Source organism: Silene latifolia, chromosome X (genome assembly GCF_048544455.1).
Source record: "Silene latifolia isolate original U9 population chromosome X, ASM4854445v1, whole genome shotgun sequence".
NCBI classification, from domain to species: Eukaryota; Viridiplantae; Streptophyta; class Magnoliopsida; order Caryophyllales; family Caryophyllaceae; genus Silene; species Silene latifolia.
In genome coordinates this window covers 40,329,925-40,352,441 of record NC_133537.1, presented here as the reverse complement: position 1 = coordinate 40,352,441, position 22,517 = coordinate 40,329,925, and the positions used below count along the sequence as shown (strand labels likewise).

At 36.2% G+C, this 22,517-nt stretch overlaps 1 long non-coding RNA gene across 3 annotated transcripts; it reads right to left on the bottom strand.

Moving 5' to 3' along the window:
* Positions 1-5,902: 5,902 nt before the first annotated feature.
* On the bottom strand, positions 5,903-11,290 carry LOC141623255 (uncharacterized). Of its 3 annotated transcripts, XR_012533271.1 has the most exons (9): positions 10,971-11,059; positions 10,694-10,780; positions 9,849-9,935; positions 8,732-8,798; positions 7,613-7,767; positions 7,276-7,324; positions 7,105-7,170; positions 6,504-6,567; positions 5,903-6,389 (listed from the first exon to the last, which is right to left on the bottom strand). It is a non-coding gene; the product is annotated as an uncharacterized LOC141623255 (long non-coding RNA). The 3 variants fall into 3 exon arrangements; XR_012533270.1 differs by lacking the exon at positions 9,849-9,935 and having other exon boundaries at positions 10,971-11,290; XR_012533269.1 differs by lacking the exon at positions 9,849-9,935 and having other exon boundaries at positions 10,694-10,825; positions 10,971-11,057.
* Between the last annotated feature and the right edge of the window lie 11,227 nt (positions 11,291-22,517).

The window sequence follows — 22,517 nt, the reverse complement described above, 5'->3', positions numbered from 1 at the left end:
TAAGTTTCTTCTTCATTATTAGTGTTTTTAGCCGCACAAATATTTTTCAAAGCAAGATTAAGAGTGTGGACAACACACTTGCACAATATTTTGATCGCCATCCTCATCTATTACCTCACTTAGCAAAGAGGCTATATATTCTTTGTCCTTTGCCTGATCCGAGCAGTCAACCGCTTTGATGAACATAGGACCACTTTCACAAGCAACCATGACATTGATCAAAGGTCTCCTTTGTGAGTCACTCCAACCATCACTTACTACACTAATCCCTTTCTCTTTTTAAGTAATCTTAATAGGCTCTAACAACCTCTCAACATTTTGCTTTTCTTGTTGAAGCAAGGTTGTTCTCAACTTATTATATCCCGGAGGAGTATAGCCCGGAATTTGGTTAGAAGTGGCAAAGGAGTAAGACCTCACATAATAAGGATTCCTTGCAAGATTAAAAAGCAACCCTCCCCGTGTAAAACATTCTAGCAATTTCCGCATCCAAATGGTTACGACTTTGTATATTAAAAGTCATAGGAATGGTACTGGTGGATTTTCTTTTTTTACCAATTTGGATATGTGGTTTGTCTAGAGCTAACTGATACGAAATTGATGCAGGAGAGCTAACTGATACATCAGAGGAAGAAGATTCATTAGGAAAAAGAGGATCTTTTGGTTTTGCAACAGCTCTTTTTTAAGCCTCCACCGCATCATCCAATTTTTTCAATTTAACTTGATCATCGATTGAAATATTCTCACAAGGACTAACTGATACGAAATTGATGCAGGAGCTGGTCAAAATGAACAGCCTCCGTAACTGTTCAGTTATATGCGCAGAAGAAGCAGTATCAGTAGCTGTTTACTCGGTACTTGGGGCCCAAGGAAGAGGTGTCGAGACTTCTTTCTTAAAATAAGTCATATCCTAGTTGAATTAGTTTTATTATTTCCTAGAAGTATAATTTATTTATTTCCTTGTTGTGTTAGAAGTTCTAGTTTCCTAATTCTAAGTTTATTCGATTTAGGAAAGTGTCCAAGTTTCCTAATTCCGGATTATGCCAGTTATTATTTTCCTATTTCGTTTTAGGTAAGTATTTCTTATATCTTTAAGGAGTGTGTAATAAGGCAATCAGAATTGCCATAGAAATCTTAATCTACACGAGTAGATTAAGGAGATCGGTTTAAGGAAGCTTGTTTCCTTAATCTTAATCCGCAGGGTGGTCGCGTTAATGGCGGGTTATATATGATGTGGTGTTTGTTATTGTTTTTGAGTCGCGGATGGCAGCTAAGGTGAGGTACGGTGGTCAGTAGCGGGGGTATGTAGTTGTGGCTGACTAGGTGGCCCTTGAGGGTGGTGTTTGGTCGTGGGTGGTGGTTGTTGAAGGGGCTGTTTTTGGGGGTTATGGTGCATGGGTTTTGGAGAGTATGAGAAGGACATGGATAGGTTTGGGGAGTAGCACGTGAGTATATAGTTATTACAATATTGTTAGGGATGTCAGACGGGTGCTTGAGTTAGCTGACCGGGAGCATGAGATTACGTGAGGACTTGTCCGTGGCCTAGGCGTCTAGCTGACTTAATTAGTTCATCACAATTTAATTAATAGTCTATTCACTTTATTTATTTCCGCTGCGAGTTGTACTTTAATTTATATTAAGTTTTAGTTGGTTAATTTGTAATAAACATGTAATCGCTAAAGTTTTATTTAAAGTACTTTGGTGAGTCGGACTTTATTATTCACTACCTCGGGAAACCGAGATGGTAACGGTCCTATTTATCTAGGAATGTCTTGCTAAAGGCTCTTAGATAATTGGGGATGTTACACCTAGTTCTTGTGTGGTTGGTATTCAAATAGAGGTGAATGCTGCAACCGTCAAAAGATCATCATGTTCACTTGATCTTGAATATGTAGATGTTAACAAGTTTCTAATTCTTGTGCACGGAGGGTGGAGGAGTGGAAGGCACGAGAGGAGTTTGGAAGCAAACAAGATATATGAGCTTGAAGTTTGTATCGAAGATGATGAACTAAAAGATGATTCAAGTTTATTACTATTTCTTATAAATAAATTTGCATCCAGGTTTGTGAAGTTCATATTTGATCCCGGAGGATTGAAGCATCATGAATTGAGGACAATTCCTTTTCAAGGGGAGGGGATGATATGAAATTGATGCAGGAACTGGTCGAAATGAACAGTCTCCGTGACTGTTCAGTTATATGCAAAGAATAAGCAGTCTCAGTAGCTGTTTACTTGGTTACTTGGCGCCCAAGGAAGAGGTGTCGGGACTTCTTTCCAAAAAGAAGTCATATTCTAGGTGAATTAGTTTTATTATTTCCTATAAGTATAAGTTATTTATTTCCTAGTTGTGTTAGAAGTTCTAGTTTCCTAATTCTAAGTTTATCTGATTTAGGAAAGTGTCCAAGTTTCCTAATTCCAGATTATGTTGTTATTATTTTTCTATTTCGTTTTAGGTAAGTATTTCTTATATCTTTATGGAGTGTGTAATAAGGCAATCAGAATTGCCATAGAAGTCTTAATCTATACGAGTAGATTTAGGAGATCAGTTTAAGGAAGCTTGTTTCCTTAATCGGTTTAGGAGTCCTTTTAGTTTGTATAAATAGGAGTCATTGTATTCTTATTTGGAGATAGATTAAGTGATTAAGCTATAAAGCATAAGCTTTTCCGTTTACATGATTTGTAAACTCTAGGTTTGACGCTTTTCGTTCCAAACTTTGTTCGTGTTTGACGCGTTTCAGACATTAACACGATTGTTAGCAGTAGGTCTTGCGAATCAATCACCATTGGTTGAGTTATAGGTCTAGCTCAAGCAAATATCCTATTGGTTCTATTTATTCACATATTTCGAAATAAATATCCTTTGTTAGTTTATTTTCGTTCACAAATAGAAAAACACATAAAAATCACAGGTTCGAGTTTATAATCAGACAGTCATCAAAGCCATTCAAATTGTACCAGAATCGATAAATTCGACAATCAGACAGTTCCAGCAACTGTCCAGTTTTATTAATTCCGCTGCCACTCTAACAAATCTTATTCTTCTGATTAATTTTCGTATCACTAACTCCCTTCCCCGGATTTCCATCAAGTGAGCCCTCACTCTAGTATAAGTGTCACCCTTAACAACCTTACAAAAGTGACACCTAAAATTGGCATTTCCTCCACCTTGTGCTATTTTGTCCCCCTTATCAACAAATCTCCACAAAGGAGTAGCCTCAATGTCAACACTTTCAGCACTACCACTGCCACCAGTAGAATCCATAGTTATCAAATAGAATATCTCTGCAAAATATTAACATTAAAAGGCAACAACAACATTGTTTATTTACCTGAAGTTCAGAAATCAAAAGATTGAACAACATTGTATTTTTGCTTTCCGTCAGATAGAACTATACATTTAATCAGCAGTGAACATATTTAGTGTTTATATGAAAATTAATCATCAAGACTACTAGTATAATGTAGGAGTATATTCTAACATTTATGGTCTTCTTGAAATGTTTGACCTTTCATAGTATAATGTAGGAGTATATCCTAACATTTATGTTATTATATGGCGTAAATTTTAGTGGAGCGTGATGGTATCGATTTTGACCCATATTTGATCACGATATAAGGTAATTGATCCTTACTAATTCTAAATGGACTTGGTTGTGTTAGAGTTGAAAGGAAGCATTAAAGACATTGGAAAAGTGTTCTGAAAATTACCTCCAAATCAAACGAACAATCTCTAAATTAAAAACTCCAAAATTTAAGAATGACAACAACAACAATAATAATAACGATTGATTTTGACTAATATGATTAATTAAAACTAGATTGATAAATTAAACCTAGATTGATAAAGTAAGGAAAGATGAAAAGATACCTGGTCAGTGAGCAGAAGTCGCCGGCAAAGGAGGCTGACTGCGACAAAGAAATAACGGCGGGTGATGGCCGGAGGAGGCGATAGGAGGCTGACTGCGTGGAAGGAGTAAGGGGAGAACTGGAGAAGCGATGTACTGATGTCGTGATATTAGAATTTAGAAAATAGAATTCAGATTTTGTTTTCAGAATTCTAATATTTGGTGTGTCCGGAAGACACGGGCCGTGTCCAATCAAGTTGGACCATGTCCGACACGTTTTTTTATAAAAAAACCGAAGACACGGTTTTAGGCGTGTCCAAAACGTTTTCACGCGTGTCCGTGTCCGACACGGGAATGCCCAAAATTAGGCTTGTCCATGCAACCTAGGTTTCCGGTAGGGTATACAAAGGACGTCAAAAAGTGTTACTTTATAATTCATGTTGATTTGTACTTCTATTGAAATTCTCGATAAAAAATGTACCATAACAGTGAATACTCACACACATTTGATAACTTTACCAGTTACTCTCAATATCTTTTAATTAAATTAAGTTATAGCCAACGTAATCGGATGTATCATTAAAATTGATGGGCTTGACTGGTTCGGCGATGCCGAAACCCATTTTTCTTAAGCTTCGCAAAAAGGGACTAGAGGAAACTACATACAAAGTACATAATACATAGGAACTTGAGAAGAGAGAAATCTTGTAAGAGAAACGAGTTTTAACACGATTTTCAGGTCTCGTACTTTGCTGCATTTTCAGGGTTTGAATAAAAAGATCCCTTCTCAAATGATCCAAGTGTTCACGGGTCATTTTTCCCATCCCTTATTTGCTAAATGAATAGGCGAAACTCCAATTTTTCCCGCCTAAAACATATTTCCTAGAATAGTGGTTGGTATTTTTAGCATATACTATTGGTGTGGACATGATAAGTTATAAATGGATATAATCTTTTGTATTTAAATATTTATAACATTGAATATTTCACATTCTGTACAAATTTATCTCCGATCTTTTTAGGATAAGAAAATTCTTTTTTTTTAAAGAACTTATTGATAAAATTTATTTACTTTTTATGATAAGAATTTACGGCTAAAAAATATGGTATTAGTAAATATTTGTTAAAATTCATTGATTTTTTTATGATAAAAATTTTAAGTTAAAAAATATGTTATTAGTAAATATTTGTAAATTAACATCATTAATTTCTCAGTAAAAAACAAAAAAAAAACAAAAAAAAATACTCATTTTATTACTTCTTACGATTTAAATTTTTATTTATTTCTCTAATCAAAATACATTAAGGAGAAACATGAAAAATAAGTGAATTGTCAATATAAATTCTATTATTAATACACTAAAAAGTAAAACTCTATAAATACCGTGCATATATTGCATGTGGTCTATATTAGTAACTCTATAAATACCGCACATTCATTGCGTGAGATCTAAACTAGTACATTATTAAATATACTCACTAGTCAGTTTTATGAGCAATATGATCTTCATTAGTTCATTAAATAATGCAAATTACTCGTATTAAGGATAAACATATACGATAGCAGAAAAGTAACTTTAATCAATTTAATAGTAAATGAGTAAAGGGGGAGAACTCTCCAGTCTATTGATTAATTAGTAGTGCCTCACTGCCTCAACTTGCATTTAAGTTTTTATTTTTCCTTTATACTAGTTGTTTCTCCGCGCGCGTTGCGCGCGGAGATCCAAGACGCGTTTATTTTTGTTGTCGAAACTATTACATTTGCGTATAATGATAATTGCAGTTTTCTAAATGTACCATATAGTTGATTAGTTTTCTTCATGTTTAGACACGTGCAATTTATTAGTCCTTACATATTTCCCGAGACATATTCATGAGTCATCCAAAGCAAAGCGTCTATAATAATGTATTATAAAGGCAGTGTTTGAATGGTAATGGAGGTCGAATTGTTATCACATCTCCCACGGTTTTAACAAGAAGCTACACAAATGAAATATTTATCAATGATCCACAGCAAATGCAGCATAATCACCACTTACAAACTGAAGCAGACATCATAATTGAAGAGTTGTCATGTACATTGTCAAGTTGTATCAGCATTTTGAGTCGAACACACCACCTCTTTCTCGCTTGGTCCATTTTTCTATGTTAGTATGTTATATAACAATTAACAATAGAGTTGATGCTTTAGATGAGTCAGGCGGGAACAATATGATCCAAAACCCTCTTATATCTTCAGGTGGAATGACCATATTAACATTTACACAACAGTCGAACAAAAGCGAAACATAAGGTAAAATAGATTATAACAGAGGTCCTTGATTATAATCTAAAACATATTTCATTCATCACAGAAGGAGTGCATCAGAAATTATAATGGCAGACACCACCACTCCAAGAGGAAGCACTGTACTGCGTGAGACCACCTCTTTTGAGAACTTGTGACCAAAAAACACACCACAATTGCTTACTCTGTAGTCTGTATTGCTCTTCCTCAGCCTTCTTCAAACGCCTTTTTAGTGTCGAAAGTTGTGCTGAGAGATCCTCCTACATTAATTTATCAAATTCCACAAGTTTAATGTCCAAACAAATACAAGAATACAAGTATATCATAAAGACCAACTACATATCATGACAAGTACTACGTCTAAAACTGTATACCCGTGCAATCTCCATTGCGACATCCCTGAGTGCCTTTATCAAAGATTTTACTGAATTTTTGTTCCTGCAATTCCAATCCAATGAAAAGGCAAGCAAAAAATTAAATTACCATGGTTCAAAACTTCAAGCTCCCCACACCACCAGAACCAAGAGCCATGGTTGCTAATCTCCTCTCTTTTAACTTACTGTGATTTCACTTATAATAATTCCCCAAGTTTTATCACAGTTCCTTGAACTCAAAACATAAAACATAACTCAATAATATCATCCTAAAATATTTTTCATATACTACACAACTACCCAAATCGAAATAAGTCACAATAATTGATAAACAAAAAGAGGAAACCTGAGACCAGAAATTTAAACCAATAACTAACTACACATGAAAGACGCAGCAAATAGGGACAAAAAAACAAACAAACTAATACTCCATATATACTGTATTTCAGTTTTATCAAAAGCGAAAAAATCTCCAATGACACAGGTAATTTTGAATAGAGTCGGAGTGTTCATTTTCGATTAAGTTACTTCGTAATTGGATAACTTCAAGTCGTTCTGTGAGTCCGTTCAAAAAGATGGGAAATGGAAAGAGGTGGCACACCTGTGAAGCAAAGCGACGTTGCACTATTTTAACCATATATTCCTTGGAGCTCGAATTCATGCTGGCCTAACCAAACACCGGACAATAAATGACATGATTAGTTTGTGATAACAAGCTTTAGATCATGTTCAAATACATCAGATGTGAGGTATAGAGTCAACAACCAAGTACCTCCAAAGCGATTCACTTCCTCGTTTAGCACAGTTCAGCTTCTGAAATGCTGAAATGTATAGACAAGAATGTTTATCTTGATTAGAATAAGAATACATTTGTGTTTACTGGTTTGCTGCGATTCTTCTGGTCTATCTTAATTCATTTTGGTTTATCTTAAGCAGTTCAACAGCGATCCATTTTATTTTAATTCACGTAAAAGCTGAGCAATTATTTATCTTATAAGATCCAACTCATCATTTCTGACATCAACTTCAGGAATGAAGTATATAGTCCATTCTTTCAACCCACCGCCTCTAAATTGTTGGGTAAAAACAATTTAACTTTGAAAAGTTACCTCATTTACGCTAACCCGTCTAACTATAGACAAATCTTTTAAGACATCCAAGCTTGATAGCATTAATCCGTCATGCGCTAGCATTGTTGGCTCAGCCCGTCTATTTTCTTTTCACACTTGGCCGTCAATTTCAAATGGATGTCTTTCTCCTGATACTAAGAATCAACACACTCAGAACAGCGTATTAAGTAGACATTTAACATTCAAAAGTAAATAAGGTAACCTCAACAAAGCCACACAGACGCTTCCCCTCCCTTTCCTTATCCAAACCTCCCCCTCTCAATCTGAACATGACCAAGCATAAACTCTCTATACTGCAAGTATCATTAATGATTTAGAAATTGTCACTAACCAAATGGAACACTTGATAAAAAAGGAATATGATTAAGCGCATGTGAGTTTATGTCAAAGGGAATTCCGATGTTTCAATGTTTCGTACAGTAAGTATAAAATTAACCAACAGATTCCATGAACTCTCGTCATTTGTAATTCATACATTTAATAATCATGTTAAAATGTTGTGTACATCGTAGTTGTAATTAGAAGGAATACAAGGAAAATCGAAATGAATTCATTGATTTGATTGACTATTCTTACCCTTTATACAGCTGCAGACAATTACTAATCACCCAAAACCCCTCAATAACCTGAGATCAATTTATTAGCACCTAGGCTATTACCATTAGATCAAATCAATACTGATTACGTACCAGAAATTGTTGCACGTGATTGAAAGGGTTGTATCACATGATTTAAAGGGAGTTTAATTTCATGTTAGTGAAATAGGATGGTATCGTCTAGAACAAGGAATAAGGGAGGGGCAATACCTGAGAAAGGGATGGGTTTGCCGAATTGGAACCGAAAGAGAACCACAAGGGTAGAATCAACGATTTCCAGCGCAGCAAAAGTTGGAGAATTTAGTAAAAGAAGACAACAATTAAGATGAAATTCAAAGTAGATAGATGGCGAAATTAGTATGTGAAAAAAACATAGTACTAAACATTCAAATTTCAAAGTAGATAGATAATAATATTTACAGAAGAAATTATTGGTACAATTCATTCCACAAATGCGACAATATAACAGAGATGCATATATTGTCATTGAATAGAGGAATACCTAATCGACCGTTTTGTCATTGAGCCTGAACTGGAGTCCAATTCTCTTCGTCTTCAAGAACATTCACCTTACCCATAACAAAAACTCAAATATAAGAAATATCTTAAAGAGCACAAGAAAAAGAAATTAAATAATAAATAAAGATGAAAAAAATTCAATATCAATATCCTTTATAATAACAGATCCTAACCTTTTTTCTTCTCCCTCGTTTCTTCCTTCAATCACTCATCATAACCTAACCTAATTTTTTTCTCCTTTTTACAATTAGTTATTTTCTTCACCGCTAACTGCCTCTCTCCCTCAATCCCCAAGTATTCGATAGTGACTCAATTATACACCATCTATATAAGAACCAAATGAAAGACCGACTCAAACCAAAAAGGGTGAGCTAATGTAATATATTTTTAAGATTTTGTATCAGCTCGTGTTCCATAGTAATGAGTAGAATAGTATATAACCTGGCACTTACAAATTGAAACTCTCAATCCATTAAATTGTACATTTGAAAATAAAGATAAAAGGAGCTAGATTTCATACCCATACACAGCGAACTATCTTAGACATAGTCAGACAAGCATACTTGATTTATTTCAAAAATTTTAAAATGCACCACATATGATAATGTTAAGAAATGCCTACGTAATTTGGTACCATCTCATTGTCTATACCAATGTAGCTACATACTATATGAGCAACCCAAACGTACAAAAACTTAATACAAAAGAGAAAAGGTACAAAGGATCTCCCGCCTCTAATTATAAATAAAGTAAAATAAAAAATTAAATTTTTTTTTTCTTTTTTTATAAGATGATTCTAATTAAGATGTGATTTAACAGCTGCTTTTGTATTTGTTTCTATTTGATGCAAAGAAAAATATCGTATATAATATAAATCAACACGAGGAGCGTTATCAAGCTCCGATTCCTATATCTTAATATAAGTCTTTCGCGCCAAACCAAGCAAGCGCATTATTGAATTCATATTAAGCCAAACCAAGCGCATTCCATTCCTACTACCATCTTGCTTAGATGGAGAGTTATGCAACATGAATTTTGATTTAGTAAACAAATGCAAGAGTAATAACAGGCTATGTTAATGTGATCAAGCTGACACATACCTAAGTCGCTCCTTTTTTGTCATTTTTCGGACATATCACTCTCTTCATCAAATTTTATCACAACCGTCTCTCCCTAAAATTGAGCACCTGAATGTCCATAACATTAGGCAATATCTAGATCCAACTGACTCTAACCGCTTCAGCATTGTCAACACGATAGAAATTTGAACTCCTAAAAATAGTACTCCAAATATAGCGGATAAAATACTCCACAATTTGTTTTTTTTTTGCTTGCTTTTATAACAAGGGCACTACCCTACAATGATCTCACTCCATAGACAACTTCACATTCACAACATAGTCTGTGGTCGGAGTATATCTACCCAATTGGTACCCCAGTTTCTGTAAAGATGCTCCAATCTCAACAGAATAATCAAAGTCTAAGACATAGCACGCTCTTTCTTATGATAACAAAGACAGAAAGACTGTTACACAGTATGTTTTTATATAGCTCTGCTTCTGAACTGATCAAAACCTGAGTCAAATACGACAACATTACCACAACACTTCAAAGGTTCCGGCAAATTGAGGTAATGGGGTCGGTTGTAATAAGCCATATTAGGTAGGTTGGTCACAAGTGACCCATAATGAAAATTACGCCGAGAATTAGATGATTCATTAACTCAATGGCAAAAATGAACAAACCCAAAAAAGACACACAAAGACAGGAAAACATAAAACATAGATTATGAGAACGAAATTCCAGTTAGACATTTCATCAAACAAATGTCGTGCACAAAACTAAAAATAAACACCCAATTATTTCCCAAATTTTGTACATTTAGAAGGGTTTTAGAAAAAAATGAATAGTGAACAAAAGAATTTGAACGAGGAATAAAACTGACCCGCAATCACCAAATTCTCCACTGTCACTCAATACTTTCAGCCACCGTGGATGTCGTCATCCTTGACTGAATCAACCCCTCCACACCCTATTTCATCAAATCGAAGAAGCAAGACATTATAACAAGCAAAACCTGAAAAAATAAAATCAAATCAGAAAAAGAGAAATTAAAACTAAACCTCACTATCAGATGTCGTTAGAACGACGCCATTGTTCATTAAGATCCTAAATTGAACATCAACAATGAAGCCAAAAATTGCAGGGAACGAATCCCTTACCTTAAATTGAAAATCTAAAGATGCAATGATATAAATTGATTAACAGAGGTTGCAAGCATACCAAAAGCACTGCCATTAACAAAGGGTTTGTAAGACTATAAGGGATATATGGATTATATGCAGATTTTGTGGATGAAAATGGATATTGGAAAGTTAGAATGAGTGAAGGGGAGGAAAATAGGGATACACCGATGAGGAAAGTGGAAACTGGAGCCAAAATAAATGAAAAGCAAAGGAGAGGGGCAGGAAAATAAAGAGATAGAATAGTGGAAAGACTGCTCCTCACGTGATACGCACAAATACACTGCTCTACTGTTCACAAGCAACATTTTAACCAAACTTCAGACATTTATAAGGGTTGTAGAAACCAAGGTAAAGTAGAGTCACTTTTCGCCCATTCAATTATTGATCACTCTCACAAAGCAATCCATCTTTTGTTATGAAATATTATTATATGGTGTCCATATCTTAGAATACTCTAGAATATATTGTCTTATGAAAACTCTATCTCATTGTATTATATATATATAACTTTCATAATGTAATAAAAATACAATTTTATCTCTCATACTTTCTCTCTCCAATTCTCTCATCTCTTTATTTCACAACACGTTACCAGCATGAGACTCTAATCGAATTAGAACGGACAATAATATATTATTCAGATCTAATAATCAGGAGGGGGTTCATATCAGATCTTATTATTTTATTCAGTTAAAAGGTATGTTTTAGTTATACTCCATATTTATTTGGTCAAATATTATTCGATTGAGGTACGTTCATCACCCTCTCTTTGTGAATCAATTTAGTTTCTTAACATTGTTGGATTTTCGAATCAATAATCAGTATACTTAATGTTTGATTAGATTCTTTTATACATCTTGCATTCTTGCGGCTTAGTCGGTGTATTAGTCGTAGATTACAACTTTAGTAATTTGTTAATCATATTCATTGTTGACAACCTCTTTGCTTTGGACGTTTAATGATGATAATCATTGGCGATGCAATTCTCTTCTTTTGCCGGACATGTAAATTTTACTCCCTCCATTCAACTCCACTTTACATGTTTGCTTTATCACGTTTGTCAACGTGACATTTACACGGTAAATATCTTTAACTATGTATTTACGAAAATTATAAAAGTTAAATATTTTTAATGTACTCTTAAAGACGAATCAAATAAAATCCCACATGAATATATTTTAACTTATGTATTGAGAGAAAATTGAAGTTGAATGTCCACTTGTGAATAGTGTGCAAAAGGAAAACATGCAAAGTGGAGTTGAATGGAGGGAGTATCAATTTGGTAAGCGGCCTTGTTTCCGTTAATTTTCATTGTTTATTGACAGTTATAAATTAATTTTTATGAACAAATTTATATACAAGAAAAAATTGATAACTTGATTTATAATAATTGGTTGGGCATAATATATAATTTTGGACCATAAGTTTCAAAAGATTTATTTTACAAAGATGAGGAGAGATGTCCATATAATGACTTTGGCCTGAAATTCAATATTTTGAAGGTGTATGATAATTTAACACCGTCTCATCAATACAATATATTCATATTGTGTAAGTATAAATGGCCAGAAGTCCACATGTAAATGCTAGTGGCCAGAAGTTCACAGCTGCGATTTTTAAACCGCATTTCAGTTTCAGATAAATAAAGCGGTCTTTATTAAAGGGCAAACTATTTCTGAATTAATTCTTGTTCACCTGAAGTTGAACAGTATAATGAAATATGAAATTTGATCCATTCCTTGAGGTTAATGTGACATCTCTTGGAGACTCTGCTACAGATCGACTACATGACATTTTGATAAGCTTAATATTACGGCTTAAATTGAGCCTAATAATGTGGCATCTTGTGAGTTAAGGAAAGAGGCCTTAATTGAACCTAATGTATAATGTAAGCCTTAATTAAGCACACACTTTGGCACGAAATTCATAGCGTAGAAACTATGACAACAAGTTCATAATATTTACATGTTGAGGTTTTAATCTATTTATCTAAATACACCTAGCATTGCAATTAAATTATGTACGCATGTTTACAATTAGATTGCACTTATTATGCATTCCTGAATATACTATGTTGTGGCATCTAAAGGTTATTTACACATTATTCTTTTTGTGACACATCTTATGTTGGTGCTTGGTAGTGTAGCATTTTCGTACTTTATTACACGTGCATTAGTATTTTACCTTGATTTGCTCATTATAGTCTATCTCATCTAGTGGGTAAATTACATATTATACAATGTATTTTACATAAAACTTGAGTATAAACTTATATCCACATGACCACATCCACTTTACATTACACCGAGTAATTCAATAAGAAACTTTTCAGCCATCCCATATATTGTGTATGTGTTAACAACGAGCATGTAGTATCTTAGATTATTGGCACATGTGAATTTCCATATAAACACACTTCTTTCTTTCTCCGCGATGACTTACTCTAATTTGGTTGGTTCGTACAATACAAACTTAATAACTATTGTTTTATTATGAAAATTTAACTTTATCTACTTCACTTGGCTTATTTATTACTCATGTTAATTAATTGTGTCGTAAACTTATAAGCAGCGTAGTGGCTTTTGGTCGGTCCGCTTTGAGCTTAGATTTCGGTTACTTGTCGTTAGGAGCACCTAGACCAAAACAATATTTATAACTTCACAAACAACTCTACTACTAGTAAAGAGGCAAGTAAAGGTCGGATCTCAAGGGACGGGTATTGATGTAGGATTTTCGTTTGCAGGTAGTGGTGTCTAGGGGTGTCACAATTTGGGTTGAGATAAGAAGATCACTAAACTAAATAACAATTAAAGTAAACAAGCAAGATGACTAAAATGAGATGTAAACATTTGATTAAAAGCACTAGGGTGTCATGGGTTCATAGGGGATTCATGAGAATTGATCATACAAACATATTCTCAAATTATAAGCAAACAATTATTGTTGTGATAGGACCAAGTTGGTTTATATCTTACAATCCTAGGAAGGTTTGGGTCCCGGAGCCGAATCGATTAGATTGTACAATACCTACAAGTCGACTTAATCCTCCCTACTCAACTATATGCATGGTCTAATGAGAGTCGAGTTGGTTTATGTCTTACAAGTCTCATTGAAGAGGTAAGTGATAGGTAAAAAATGCAAGGATTCATAGGCTCGCATTTCATCAAACATAACATGTGCATAAGTTGAGATCACAATAAGCAAGCAAATAAATTATGTGAACATATTAAATTAAGCATGAATCATCCCCCATGTTGGTTTCCCCTAATTCCCCATTAACCCTAGTTAAGGAAACTACTAACTCATTATCAAGTTTAACATGTTAACAAGGTTGTCAATCATATAAACAAAGCAAAACATGATGAATGAGTAAAGATGATTAACAATAATTAAAAAGGGATTAAGAGAATTATACCTAATGATGATTCTAAAATAATAAGCAAATAATAATAGAAGTACTTGATGAATGATTGGAAGGTTGTCAATCCTCCAAATAAACCCAAATAATCTTCAACTACCCAAAATAAAGGATGAACAATAGAGAAATTAAGGAAATGAGATTTGTATTAATGCTTGATTAAAAGTTTATTACAAGATTAAAGAGAGATTAGAATAATATGGACTACACTAAAGATTGATAAGAAGAACATGATAATCTAATTAGTATAATGGGGTATTTATATGGGGATTAGGTGCACAAATTAGGGTTACTAAGGGCTTAAATGACGATTAAGTCCTTAAGAAAAGTTGAGGAAATGCTCCTCTCGAAGAAAGATGCGAGTCTCCTTTTTGCTATACTTTCGAAAATATGCGCATCCCGAGTAGAACAAGAAGAAGCCGGGCTGCACTGTAAACAATCCGAGCGTCCAAAGGGTCGGGACGAGCGGATTCTGGAAGTGGTGGACGAGCGGCTTGGTGTGTGGGACAAGCGGATTGTGATTCTTGGACGAGCGGCCCGATGCTGGGACGAGCGGATTCCAGTCCAGTGAGCTTTTTCTTCTTTCCTTCTTTTCTTCTTCCAACAATCCTTCGGGATTTTGTCGGAGATGCAAGGATCTTCTTCATCATTGCCCATCTACTAAATTATTTACAAAGGCCTTCTAGTCTTATCTTTACTTTGATGTTTGGTCATTAGATTCGATCAATTTAGCTCTATTTTGCCACGAAAATGCAAGGTTTGCACTCCTCTCCTACCAAGGGAACAAAACCTCAAAGAATATGCAAAACAAAGGACTAAAGATAGTAAATGACCGAAATATGCACTAAAAAGCATATGAACGAGGCTAATTCGGGGACTAAATATGCTCAAATATTGGTCACATCAAATATCCCCAAACCGAACCTTTGCTCGTCCCGAGTAAAGAGGTGACAAAACTAGGACCCTTATTTAAACTATCCTACTAATATAGCCGATATGAGAAAATTAGCGGGTCTCACTCCGCCCCTTCAACTCACAACAAGCCAATCATGAGGTAGGATGCCTTCTTGCAAGGCTAGGTGGGTCTTGCCAAAATGGCGACACATCCAATCATTAAAGCACACAAAATCAAGTAATGGATGCATCTACAAAATGAATAGCCACTTTCCTCATCTAAGTGGCGGAAATTATCTAGAGGGGAAGCAATTCAAGGGTACACACTCCTTTATAGATATGGTTTCTTCAAACTACTAAGCCTAGAAGGATACCAATAAATCACCTCCAAGTTATGTCAAGCTAAGGTACCTTTGTCCTCAATCGTTAAATGCTTTTGTCAAGAACAGACTCCCTATGGTGTTAGAAACACTGGAGGATCGTGGAATTCCCCCTCTTGCCTAGACAAGAAGAAGGGTCGTCTCCTTTCTACCATGGACAAAAGTGGATATGATGGATAAAGGGATCAATAAGATTTGAGTTTCATTTGGGAGTTTGCTTTTGTTGTTGTTTTCCCCCCATGCCATTTCTTTTGATGTTTGGCATTTCAATACTTGACAACTTTCAACTTTTTGCATTTTCTTTTTGAACATTTTCAAAGTCACGCCAATTAGTAACCAGGGTGCCTTATATTTCAAGCATAGGAGTTTTTTCATTTTTGTTACTCCTCTATTTTTTTTTCTTTTGATGCATTTGCATACTTTTTGACTTTTCATTTCATTTCTTAAACTCAAATTATGAACAATTTTTGTGCCCATTCCATTTTTGATGACAAAATGTGGTAGAATATGGATGATGGTTGCATGGTTTCAAGGGTCACCTTGGAATAAACGGTAGCCAAGGAGTTATCACACCACAAGGTACTCTTGACTAGGCCTTAATCCATGGGTCAAAGGATACTAGCATGACACATCCTAGGTTGTTTTACAAGTATTCTAACAATCAAAGTCTTAAGAAGAAATAGTATCTACTAGGGCCTATGTATACTTGTCAAGCTTCCCAAATAGACGGTTTCACAAAATTTTTCTAACATGCATACTACATGCCATGATGCAACTAACATATATACATCCTAATGCATATGTTTCTACCAACTAGTATGCCATATAAGCTAAATGCAATCCTATAATCACATTGTTTATACCGCATCAATCAAAATAAAGCCACATAGTCATTAACATAAAGAGGAAAAAGGAGATTGGAAAGATCATACCATGCGGTCTTCAATAACCTCATGTCTCGGATGTGGCGTAGTCAATCAATGTGAAAAAGGATGGACAAATACAATATATATACAAGACTACACTATAAAGGAAATGAACATGTTTTTGGATTTTCAATTTTTCAATTTTTTTTTTTGGATTTTTCGAAATTTTTTTGAATTTTTTGGATTTTGTATAAAAGTCAGGTTAGAATTTCCCATCCCCACAGTAGTATGGGCATTGTCCTCAATGACCAATATGATAGGAAATTATGCAATGAAAATGCATGATTTTTAAACTAAATGCAAACTATACTAAACTACACTACATGATGCATGTGTTATTGTTATGGCGGAGAACATAATATAGATTAGCTCCCAATGCATATGCATGGACTTCCCCAAACCAAAATAGACATTATTTCTAATGTCAAGAATTTCGGGGGAGTTCATGCACATGGAATGCAATGCATGAAACTAAAATTTGTCATTTTGGATTTTTCAAGTCGGGAACAATAAAAATGAACACCTTAATGATGCCAGGGTGTTAGTCCTCCAATGTTGCTAGGACTCCTCAAAATCAAAACAAATATGGTACAAAAAATTATCAAAACATCAAATTCTTTTCATGAAAATTAAAGAGAGGGGATAAAGGAAACTTGACTTAAGCCTTGATGGGTGCCTCTTGCCCGCTCCATCTAGCTATGAAGTGATCTCTAGGGGTCGCCATCATCCCCCTCTAAGTCACTATCCCAAGCTTCTTTGGATGCATCACTCGCATTGAAGTCCATGAACTCATCTTCCTCACTATTGAGCTTCACCGTATCTCCACCACAAGAGTTATCACTCCCTTCGTTTTCTTGCCCATTTGCTCCTTCATTGGCCCTTGCCGAGTTTGGTAAGAGAATGTCCATTTGGGCCCAAGAGGGAAACATTCCTTCCTCGCTAATATTCCCTTGTTGAACTAAGCGGTGGAATTGTGGGTATAGAGCATAGTAGCTATCCACGGCGGCTTCATATTGACGAAGATGCATGTCTTGGAGAATCCCCGTCATAAAATCGTCTCGAGGAAGGATGAAGGGGTTAGGGTGATTGTAAGGTTGATATTGAAAAGGGTAGGGAGGTATCTTGATCTTTTCATTTTGTTATTGTGGCTCGTTTTGTTGTTGTTGTTGGTTTGGAGGTGGTGCTTGGTTTGCTTGGTTCGGGTTTGTGGGGATAAGGTATGATGGGATTGGGGATAGAGGGCCCCTCATTGGTAAAATTCTCGGTAAACCATTCATTGACAAGTAGATAGGGTTGCTCCCTTTTGTTATCCATTTGATTCTCTTTTCAAAACCCTCGTGGGTTATCCAATGATGTTGTACAAGAATTAGCTCCTCATTTATCCTTGTATTTCCCGGAAGGGGAGTGTACTCATTGTTCTCATTGAACCTTGGATTAAAGTGTTTCGCAAGTCTTGTAATGAGTCCTCCATTGACGATATGCTTCATCCCATCGTCGTCCCCATTTCGAAACTTAGCCCATTTCTCAAGGAGTACAAGTGGTGCATTGAAATGATATCCACTTTTTCCTTGGATCTCAAGATATGATTCCATGAATACGAGATCAAGCTCATTCACAATTGCCGGGTCTCGGCGTGCGAGGATAGTTCCGGATAAGAACCGGTAAGTGAGCCTTAGAATAGGGTTTTGGATGTGAAATGCCAAACATTCCTTGATATACAAAAAGTCTCGACCGGTCATGGCTCTCCACAATGGTGCCACACTATACTTCTTTGGTCTTGATGTTCGGGTAGGCGAAACATCCAAATTGAGCACATTTGCAAACTCAACAAGAGTCATCATCCTTGTTACATTTTCCAATCTAAACTCTATGCAAATCGTTTTGTTCAAAGTTTTGATCTTTAAGAAACTTAAGAACTCAAGAACAAGAGGTCGGTAGGTTTGCTCATGTAAGTGAAACAAGGTAGAAAGACCGAACAACTCAAAAAGGGCTTCTGTTTGATGGTATATTCCAAGCTTTCTTAATGTTTTATGGCATAGAAATTTGGTAGGAAGAATATTCTTACCAAGTAGTCGGTGAAAGACAAGCCTTTGAACATCGTTCACAAACTCAATGTTGGAAAAATCGTCAAGCTTGGCGAGATCCACAATCTCTTCATGTTCCCTCCTTAGAGTGTTGATGTGAGAAGTAGATGAACTTCCTCTCACTCTTGGTCTCCTTCTTTCCATAGATAAAGATCCTCTTGGTCCCATTCTTGGATTTTAGATTTGGGGATTGATTTGTTGAAATATGGAGATACTCTTTGTGAATTAGATCTTGCTTTTGAATCTTTTTGAAACCCTAGAATTTGGGGGTTTTTGTTTTTGTGGGGTGAATGAGTGCTTGAGATATGCTTTGGAGTCATAAGAAAGGGGGTTTTATATTATAAGTGGAAGAAAGGATGAGGTGTCACGAATTGTGTGGTGGGGGAGAATTTAAGTTGCGAAAATCTGGAATAAAAGACGCGGGGAGACGATCGGATTCGACATCGGGACGCTCAGATTCCTGTGTATTGGGACGAGCGGATTCCTTATGGGACGCTCGGATTCCTTTCCAGGGAAAAATCCCAGATGTTCAAGTAGCCGGGACGAGCGTATGCTTGTCGGGACGAGCGTCTTGCTATAGTAAGACGAGGGGATTATATAGAGGACGCTCAGATTCTCTTCCAGCGAGGAATGCCAGAAATTGTTGCTAATGAGACGAGCGGATTCCCAATGCGACGGGCGTCCAGATCAAGACGAGCGGATTAGCACTTGGGACGCTCGGATTTTGGATCAGAACAAAACAGCTGCTTGGCAGCTCTCGTAGGACGAGCGGATTTCCAGTCGGACGCTCGGATTCGTTGCTTGGACGGGCGTCTTCATTACGGGACGCTCGGATTTCTCCTAATTTTCCTTCTCTTCGATAGAAATATTTCTCCACACTTGAAAACTAGTTCCTTCATTCATAAAAATGATTAGTGACCCTCCCTCAGTTACTCTCATGGCAAGAATCATGTTTTTGATAAAAATGGAATAAAATTAAAAGTACAAGTACGAAGGGTTAGTATATTTACAAGTGGTGGTTTAGGGAGGACTCCACCAAACTCTCCTTTTGATGATCTCTTCAAGGATGCGGAGGCCCGAGGTAGGTGACCTCGACCTCTCAATGAATGCTCCCTCATAATATGGCTTCAATCTTTGGCCATTGACCTTGAATTTGCTTCCATCTTCCGATTTGATCTCAAAGTCTCCATACTTCCCTACCTCGGTGATCACATAAAGACCCATCCACCTAGAGTTCAACTTCCCGGGAAAGAGACGATATCGGGAACTGAATAAAAGGACTTTATCTCCTTTGTGCAAGGCTTTTTGCTTGATTCTCTTGTCATGAAGCAACCTTTTCCTTTTCTTGTAAATCTTGGCATTCTCATAAGATTGTAGTCGGAATTCTTCCAACTCTTGAATTTGTATCATCCTCTTTTGACCGCTTAATTTGAGATCAAGGTTGAGAGCTTTAATTGCCCAAAAAGCTTTGTACTCTAACTCAATTGGAAAATGGCATGCCTTTCCATAGACAAGTTTGTAAGGGGAAGCTCCTATGGGAGTCTTATAGGCCGTCCTATAAGCCCAAAGAGCGTCATCAAGCTTCATGCTCCAATCCTTACGACTCTTGTTTACAACTTTCTCAAGAATTGCTTGATCTCTCTATTTGAAACTTCGACTTGACCGCTTGTTTGTGGATGGTATCCTAAGTCGGTTCTATGTTGAACACCATATGATACGTGCATTTTATATAGTCTTTTTAGCCTATTTTATGCACGTATTTCTATGCTTTTATCGTAGTTTATGCTACGAAATGCCCCGAATATGCTACTTTGGGTTATTTTATCTTATTTGCAGGAATGAACCCAAAAGTAATGAAATCGAGCCATTTATCGTCCGATTTGCATGCATTTGGAGGAAGAGTGGATCTGGAGCAGAGATATTGCTTTCTTGGGATGCGTGAAGCCATTTCAGGAGCTAAAAGGACAAGTCAAAGTCAAACAAACGAGATTAATGAGCTGCTGAAGTTAGTATTCACTCGATCGAGCACTTAACTGCTCAATCGAGTGGTTTTAGATTTAATAATTGGTCGATCGAGTAGATTATATGGTCGATCGACTAGTTGCTTATTTAGGTTTAGTCGATCGAGCACTTTGTTTGGTCGATCGAACGGTCTGAGCCTTAGTTTGCTCGATCGAGTGGTTCTAAACCACTCGATCGAGTGGTTTATCCTACGGGCTTGGGCTTTTTAGTTTATTTCCGTCAATTAGGTTAAATAATTCCTATTTTTTTATAAATAGGAAGGTAGGACGTAAGTTGTACCTCTCTCTTTTTCTCTCCGACACCACTTACGATACTTTACTGCTCCTACTTTGTTCCTCTATTCCGGATTTATTTCAGTAACATTTCTCTCCCTTTTCCTCTTTAATTTAATGTTTATTTCTCTTCCTCTCTTTACTACTTATGTTCTTTATTTAATTATGTCTAGCTAATTCCTTTAGTATGTTAGGACTAGGGAAGCCGTGGTAGCAATATGTTAGGATTGACATGACTAGATTAGTTTGCGATAAGAATTGTATTAAGCAATATAATTGTGATTAGGTTGAATGAATTCATGCAGGAGACCGATTTATTTAGTTACCCCCGACCTGGATCGAAAGATTGGAAGGGAAGGCTTGCTTAATTACAATAGGTGATACCTAATTAGGGCGAAAGCTAAGTTAAGGAGACCCTAGGGCGATTAGAGACCGAAAGGGTATAATCGTAGGTTTAAGGACCGAAAGGTGACGACCTCGCTCTTCTTATAAATAATTTAATCGACTCAGTTGACCCGATAGTGTAGCTGCCACGATAGACCGATTCCTAGCATATTTCTCCCTTTTATCTGATTTACCCTTGTATTTCTCCTTTATTTTCTCTTATTCTTTTCCCTCTTGCTTTAATCTCTTTAGTCTAGTCAAAACATTTCAAACCCCCAATTGTGACATTAGACAGATAGAATAGACAAGTAGATAGTAAACCGCCTCCCTGTGGAGATCGACCCTACTTACCGCTGACTTCTGTTAGTAGTATCTAGGTATTTATTTTTGTTACATAACGACCGTATCAAATTTTGGCGCCGTTGCCGGGGAGGCAACTATTTATTAATTTGTTTATTTCTGTCTGTTTTTAGCCTCAGGGGATTTTTCCCTTGAGGCCGTTCTAATCTTTTTCTTTAGTGCTGTTTTGATAGGCCTTACAGGTACTACCTAGATAGTTCTAGGTGAAAGATTTTCAAAGGGAAGGCTTGAGTACCTTTGACCCATCACCTATGTTCCATTATATGGCACAGCAGGTGATTTACTGCGGGAGATGTGGTTCTGCTGAGCACAATGCAGTTCTTTGTATGGCAGAAAATGACGCGGTCTACGAGTTCAAGCGTGGGGACGTGTTAGCCATTCCCCTGTAGTTGTGCCGCCACATCCACCCTATCAATGGTGACCTCAACAAGATCCTCCTGATATACAGAAAGAAGAGATTGCGGAGCTGAAATCTTTGTTGGAGACACTTGCATTCCAAATGCAATATGATGATAGACGCACTTGTGCGCAATTTGATAAGCTCGAGTCTGAAATTGTTCAGTTAGTAGCTGAGTCGGATAGTTGGCAACCAGGAGAGGTATACTTTACCGAGAGCGGTTTTTCCCCTGAAGAACCCGTGTTGCCCAATGCTGAGAATGATTTTTATGACTCGGACGACGAATTTCTATCATATTTCAATAGCTTACGCGAAGATTTTAGCGCTGTACAGGAAGAATCACTCGATCGAGTGACTTATAATAGTCGATCGAGTGAATTTCCAGA